General features: G+C 36.5%; 1 pseudogene; it reads left to right on the top strand.

Moving 5' to 3' along the window:
- The window catches only part of LOC107688290 (cell adhesion molecule 2-like), a 512,567-nt pseudogene that overhangs the window by 213,180 nt on the left and 291,777 nt on the right, over positions 1-7,610 (top strand).

Below are 7,610 nucleotides of genomic sequence, written 5' to 3'. Positions count from 1 at the left end.
CTTGCCTCATGTCTCTCTGCCTTGTGTATGTGTCATGCTCTCATTGGTTATTGTCTAGTCATGTGATTCCCATGTCTGTGTTATGTTCTCATTGGTTTGGATTATGTTTGGCTGTTTGGATCACTGTAAATAAAACTGCACTTGGGTTCTCACTTCAACTCGCCTTCAGTGGATTATTCGTCACATCATTTTTCCTGAATATCTGGACTGCTAGTTTTATTCAGTACAAATGGGCACTTAATTTTACTCCATATACTGTATTTTGTCTCTCTATATTTATCTCTCTTAATGTAAAAATATGTACTAGTATGTGACTATGTGGCATGATATAATATATTGTGGTTGAACCCACTCTTGTTTTTTGTGCATTGTATGATTTTAAAGGACAAATTGTTCATTTTCTATAAAGCTAGGTCATTAAACCCATGAAATTAAGTGGAAATGATAGTTCCAGTTATCTTGCAATTGTATGTAAGCTTAATTAGTGCTATTATCATGACTCATTTCAGTAGTATGTGGTTGTATTTCATGCTGCTGTGTCCTCGGCCTTGGGAAATATGAACAATGACATTGCTGCTTAATTATTGTTATGCAGGGTCATTTAGAGAGATTACATAACTATGCACTTAAAGCAGTCGTTCAGCTGAAACGCCTCTGATTGCCAAAAAAAAAAGACATGGAAATCTCAATTTGTTTTAATTTATAAACCTGCAATTAAGTAATTATCACATTCTGGATAATATTCTCCTATGCTTCTTGCAGCTTCAAGAGTCATTATTTATTTCCGTATGACTAAATTGCGGTGCATCTTTGTGTATCGTTTCGAAACTGGGATTTGTTTGATTCCCAAACAACTCTTGAAAATGTATTCGAAAGGTTGCTGTGGCTGATTTGCTTATACTGTCATGAATACAGTCAGTTTGAATATCAGAACTGTCTTTGTATTCGTATGATGCACCATAACATCAATGAGATGCCACATCGAGCGCTCAGACGGGAACTACAGATGATCCACTTTGATATTTCACAGCAGCTTATAGAATATTCAGTTAACCCTTTCATTGTCAACCCCTATTCCAGCAGCCCTATTCTATATCTAAAATAATATTATTAAAACTGCTGATGTATTCATACTGTTCTCTCTGAAACAATGCATCAATGTTGCGTACTCAGCTGCTATGATGGATCTCCACCCTCAAAGGTCACCCAATGCCCCACTGTGCCTCCATGCAGTGGTCAGCAGGTGCTGTGTTCTGTGGGACTGAGCCTCACTTTGTCTCGCTCAGTGTTCTGGACTCCAGCGGACCCCATTTGGCGGCGGATCTGCCTGTAAGAGACCTTTTGCATTGACTGTGGTGCCAGCTCATGGTGGGAAACGGGCAGTTTAGCCTCACCCTCTCGAAATCACTGCTGATCTTGATGAAAGTCTGGTGCCAGCCAAAATCCGCTGATACCACTGCCAACCCAATATAATGGCTTTGCCAATAGGAGTGATGGGGAGCCAGGGATGAAAGAGAAAGGAAATGTTGGAGACAATTTGTGTGGTTGAAAGTAGTGTTGGGCGATATGGTCATTTTTCAAATCGTCATATCGCCAGCCCGTGAGATTGCCGATACACTATATTATCGTGCATGGGTGGGTGGGGGCAAGAGAGAGACTCTGTACTTCATAGAGAGGCTATTTCATAACTATGTGGTGTTTTAAACCGCGCGGGCACGCGAGAGGGAGCCTATGAAAGCACCAATAATCAAAATTATATTCTTTCAAACACACTCATAAACTGACATGTTAAATATAAAAATATTTAAAACAGCTATTTCATATATATTTGGATACAACAGTCATACATCGCTATTAGGACCGCAAGTCCTGTGACAAGTTTGCCACATCAGAGCATGGACGTTATCAGTCTAAAAGGTCTGCAGTCAACGGTGAAAATCAAAAGTAGATTTATTTTAAAGACCAACAGTTTAACACTAAATATTGAAAATAAACGAACACGTTAAATATAAACGTATTTAAAACCGGTACATTCATATATTTGGAGTAAAGTTAAATTGAACGGATACATCAGTCATACAGCGCTCAGGACCGTGCGCCCGATGACGAGCCCAACGCGCCGCCACAGAAACAAGGATGAGATGCGTTCTAACATAACTGTGGCGTTAAACTCAGTTAGTGAGGGCTCGGTTAAAATATTGCTTTTATTGTGGCCAGCCTAAGGCACACCTGTGCAATAATCATGCTGTCTAATCAGCATCTTGATATGCCACACCTGTGAGGTGGATGGATTATCTCAGCAAAGGAGAAGTGCTCACTAACACAGATTTAGACAGATTTGTGAACAATATTTGAGAGAAATAGGCCTTTTGTGTACATAGAAAAAGTCTTAGATCTTTGAGTTCAGCTCATGAAAAATGGGGGCAAAAACAAAAGTGTTGCATTTATAATTTTGTTCAGTGTATATAGGCCATTCAGATCACTTGTTAAAATGCAATGAAATACCTTATATCAGCAAACGATGTACGTCTGTGTTTGTGGTTGGAGACTCCTTCACCAGCTACAGGCTCTAATCCTCATTTGCACGAGTGTGAAATGCGGTGCTGAAGTGAAATAGCGGGGCAATAGCCGAATTATAATAGGGTGCCTAATAATAATAATAATAATAGTTTAATACATTTATAGGAGAATGAGCCTAATACCATCTTGACTATCGACAAAGACATGTGCTATCGTCGATATCTCTGACTATCGTCGATACACGATACTATCGTATATCGGCACAACCCTAGTTGAAAGGAACGGCAATTGATGTGGCTTGATTTCCCCCTACTGTGTTAAGGGAAGATCACAGGTTGATTAGGTCACTTTTGAATCCTCGATTATATGGTTAGTTGCATTTTGTTATTTGCATTTAGCATCGTTGTATCCCTGCTGACTGTGACACTTTCCAAGCAAGGGGTTGTGACCCCAGTTGAGGAACGGAATACGTGTTAATTTTTTAATCGCTTGGCTCTGGAGGCTTTATCTTTGTGAGCTGTGTAATTCTGAAGACCACCTGTTGGGCATTGTGAGCCATTTCCTCAGCGTGTGATTAGTTGCTTTGAGAGTTCACAGGAAATGGAATTAACATCTGAAAATGGCAGCACAATCACAGAAATGACGGGTCATTTCCTTTATTCTCAGCGTGTGTGATTATATGGTTTGTGATGGAAGAAATATCTGTCAAGAAATATCCGTCAAGACAAGACACCAATGCCATGACATAGCCTGTCATGTATGCAGGTTCAAACTGAACTTTGACCTTATAAATCATTTAAAAAATATATACAAACAATACTTCTGCAGAATTTGTTAAATAATGAATAATTGATGATTGACGAATTGTTCGAATAAATTGTAAAAAAAAATGCATTATTTTCTTAATAATTATTTTTTTTTACATGTATTTATTTATTTATGAAAATTGATAATAAGAAAATATATATTAGAGTGATTTCTGAAGAATCATGCCACACTAAAGACTGGAGTAAAGGCTACTGAAAATTCAGCTTTGCATCACAGGAGTAAATATAGTTATTTTAAATTGTAATAACATTTTACAATATTACTTTTTTAATGTAATTTTGATTAAACATATGCAGCTTTAGTGAGCATAAAAACTTCAAAAACAACATTTTACTGACCCTCACACTTTTGAATATTATGTGTGTAATATGTTGCATGTGTATATATCTCACATTTTGCCAGAACAAATTGCTTCTTGTATTCCATTTTTTTATGTTTCACTTTTTTTTATTTCCTTCATTCCTAGTGGGCATAATGTGCACCATCAGCATGAACGTGCAGAGAACAATCACTGTGCCAGTGTTTGGAGAAAGTGAGAGTGTGTGAATGTGTTTGTGTTAGTGTGTGTGGAAGTCCGCCTAATCTCCTGGAATCCATATTCATTCATATCTATGCAGATATTTGGTTATGAATGCGTAGCAAGGGTGCTAACAGCCTTTTAGCGGGGTTTGTGGTACAGTGTGGTTACTTCAGTAAAGTGAGCGTAACTAATGTCACTCATTCTAATAAGAGGGGTGTGTAGATTGCTTTAGATTGTCAGTCTTACAGAAATGAGTCTAGTGTATGCACTTTTCTCACCACTTAGCAGCAAGGCAGCAAAGGATTCTGGGTTGGAATAAAGAGATGGATAGGACCTCAGAGGGCTTCGGTGCCAGATGCAAAATAAAGCCAGATTGTCTGAATAACCTTATGGTGCTTTAAACCTCAAAACGAGCGAAATAGATGTTTATTATGCATCGCAGTGTACTCATCAGTGAGTTTTTGCTCTGTTCTTTAACCATGGCTGTGGTAATTGCAGTGTCAGGGCACACGGCCCTGTGTTTTGGGCTCATGTTTTGGTAGACCAGGTGTCACACAGAACCTTGGCAGAGATACTTTGTGGCAAGCAGTCCGGCTCTCTTCACCCTTATCCACCTGATTACTGACACCCTCACGTTCCCCCGATGGCTGATGTCCTGGTTTTTCCAATCCACCTGCCCTCCAAAGGCCATTCTTAGTCTTTTGTCAGTGCTTTTTTGGTTACGGTTTCCTCTTTCTCTCACAAACTGTCTGTATGTGTTGTCAGATTTGTGTGTATAAGCAATAAATCTTACAGCCTGGTGCTTGTTTCAGTTTAACCCATCATTTTATTGTTTGTTCTATCCATCTTTCTAAAGTTCTGCCTATCCTATTTGTCTTATGAAAAACTTATAAGGTGTCGAGTGGAAACATCATCCTGACTCACCTTTTCTGCCTCTGATGAGTCTGTATCACTGGTTTCAAAATGTAAATACAGCTAATTATAATTACCATAAACTACCCCTAACCCAAACAGACGCACATTGACTTCACCTCTATTAATGAGCACATTAAATTCAATTTGCAATCTGCATAATCACAAGCGGTCAACCATTCATATTTCCATACTTATTCCTCTCAACATCTAAACTTGGAGAGCCGTTATTTTGCAACAAATATGATTAGCTTGATTTTGTAAACAGGAAAGAAATATATCCATATATGCAGAATGACATTAAAGGGATAGTTCACCCAAAAATGAAAATTACCTCATGATGTACTTACCCTCAAGCCATCATAGGTGTATATGACTTTCTTCTTTCAGACGAATACAATCAGAGTTATATTAAAAAATGTCCTGGCTCTTCCAAGCTTTATAATGGCAGTCAATGGGGGTCGAGATTTTGAAGCCCAAAAAAGTAAATCCATCCATCATAAAAAGTGCTCCACATGACTCCAGGGAAGTAATAATAAAGGCCTTCTGAAGCGAAGCGGTGCATTTGTGTAAGAAAAATGTCAGATAATTTCGATATAAGCCAAGAGGAGACTAGTTTTCCTTTGCTGTTTATTATATTATAAAGATTATGGTTTATTAAGTTTAAATATATATTTTTTTTTTCTTGTACAAACACATCACTTCCCTTCAGAAGGCCTTTATTAACCTTTTGGTGCCAGTTGGATTATTTTTATAATGGATAGATGCACTTTTTTGGGCTTTAAAATCTTAACCACTATTCACTGCCATTATACAGCTTGGAAGAGCCAGGATATTTTTATTAGAACTCTGATTGTATTCGTCTGAAAGAAGAAAGTAATATACACCTAGGATGGCTTGAGGGTGAGTATATCATGGAGTAATATTCATTTTTGGGTGATCTATCCCTTTAAGCTTTTTATGAAGAAATAAACAAGGCTGCTCCAGAGACCTAATGTTAAATTTCAATAAATTAAGTATTCATTCCACCAATAATTAGTAGCAGCCTTCCTTTTAACGTGTTTCCTCTACGTAGAATGAAGTAGTTCTTGTCAAGGAATAATTTATGTACTTTTGTAATGTCACTGCAGTTGCGTTAATGGTTTTCATCGCAGGAATGCTGACCACCTGAAGAAGTCCCTTTAATGGCTAGTTAATTAGATTTAACGGTGATTAAATCTAATGGTCATAATGATTTAACATTGATTGATTACCTGAGGTCTAATCACCATCTCTTTCTCTCTCTTTCTCCTCATGTGCTGCTCGGCTGATCAGATATTCTCGCCGTTTCAGGTCAGCACGGTTTCAAATCCTCCTTTATTCCGCTGAACGTTATCAGACGTCATCTGCTGAGGCTGTTTTGTGGTTTTACAAATGCTGTAATGCCATTTAGGGAAGGCAAGAAGTCAAGTGCTAATCTGACAATGCCTCAAATTAGAGGAAGTTGGCGATGTGAGCGATGGGTTTGTTGTTATGGTAATTGGAATGTTCTAGTGATGAGTGTGGGCTTCTGCTGTGACGGCCGACACAGCCTCGAGATGAGACGTGAACGGATCATCTGGCATTCTGTAGAAGTATCAGAGAATCAGCTAATGAGCCCGCTCAGAATACGGGGCGATTATTTCCAGGGTCTGGATCCCATTGTCAGGGAGATTAATGTACATATGAGCTTGTGTTGTTTTAAAAAAAAATTGTTTTTCCTATTTTGAGAGCAAAAGTAATATTTAGATGAATGAGTCGTGTGATGAACTGAAGCATGTAGTAATTGAAGAACATGACTTGGTGGATGAGGCTCTGGGGAAGGAAGTGAGATGGTGCCGATGGGATTGTCTCAGAGGACATATCTGGCACTGTTAAACAGTTTTAGCAGTTTTTCTGTTTTTGTTTTTGTTTTTGTTTTTGTTTTTGACTGTATCTTTCACTTCCAACTAACTGCTATCTACATTTTTAGTATATTCTTTTTGGATGACAAGCAATCAGCTCCTTTCTTTAGAGGACATCTAGAATTGATTCACAATATGCATGAAGGTTTCTTCAGAGCTGTTAGTATGATCTGACAAGCAGAATTGTGTCGGTCGCTAATGATGAATAAGTAAGGTCTCAGAAATTGTGTAGTTGTTATTTTAATTATGTTAATTGTGTACAAGTTATTTTTGTGTGCGTGTGTAAATATGTTTTTATTTATTTATTTATGTATTTATTTATTTTTAAATATGTATAAAAAAAACTAAATCGTAAACCAGTTATAATTATTGATATATGCTATTTATAACTGTTCAAAATTTTGGAGATTTTTTTTTATTTTATTTATAATTTTAATATAAATCTCTTATTCTTAACAAGACATTTATTTGATTAAAAAAATGCAATAAAAACAGTAACATTATGAACTGTTATTACAATTTAAAATATCTATTTTCTGTTTTGTTTTGTTTTATTTTAAAATTTAATTTATTCCTTGTGATGGTAAAGCATTTTCAGTGGCCATTACCCAGCATTTATTTGAAACAGAAATAAAATAAAAATTATATATAAATAAATTATATTAAAAAAAAAAAATTAATTAAAAAAAAAAAATAAAATAATAGAATAAGAATAAAATAAAATTGAATCGAATCGAATGAAATAAAATAAAAGTACTCAGCATAGCTGAACTGATCATGGCTTCTTTTCACATGTACACAAACCAATGCATCTGATGTGCTCAGTTATATCCTACAATACATAGGAATTATCAGTGGGACAAGTTTAGCTAAACACAGACAACAAAAATAAATAAATAAAAAAAAAA

Source organism: Sinocyclocheilus anshuiensis, unplaced genomic scaffold (assembly GCF_001515605.1).
Source record: "Sinocyclocheilus anshuiensis isolate Anshui unplaced genomic scaffold, SAMN03320099.WGS_v1.1 scaffold593, whole genome shotgun sequence".
Classification (NCBI taxonomy): domain Eukaryota; kingdom Metazoa; phylum Chordata; class Actinopteri; order Cypriniformes; family Cyprinidae; genus Sinocyclocheilus; species Sinocyclocheilus anshuiensis.
Note: the sequence above shows the minus strand (reverse complement) of the source record. Positions and strands in the feature narration are given on the sequence as shown.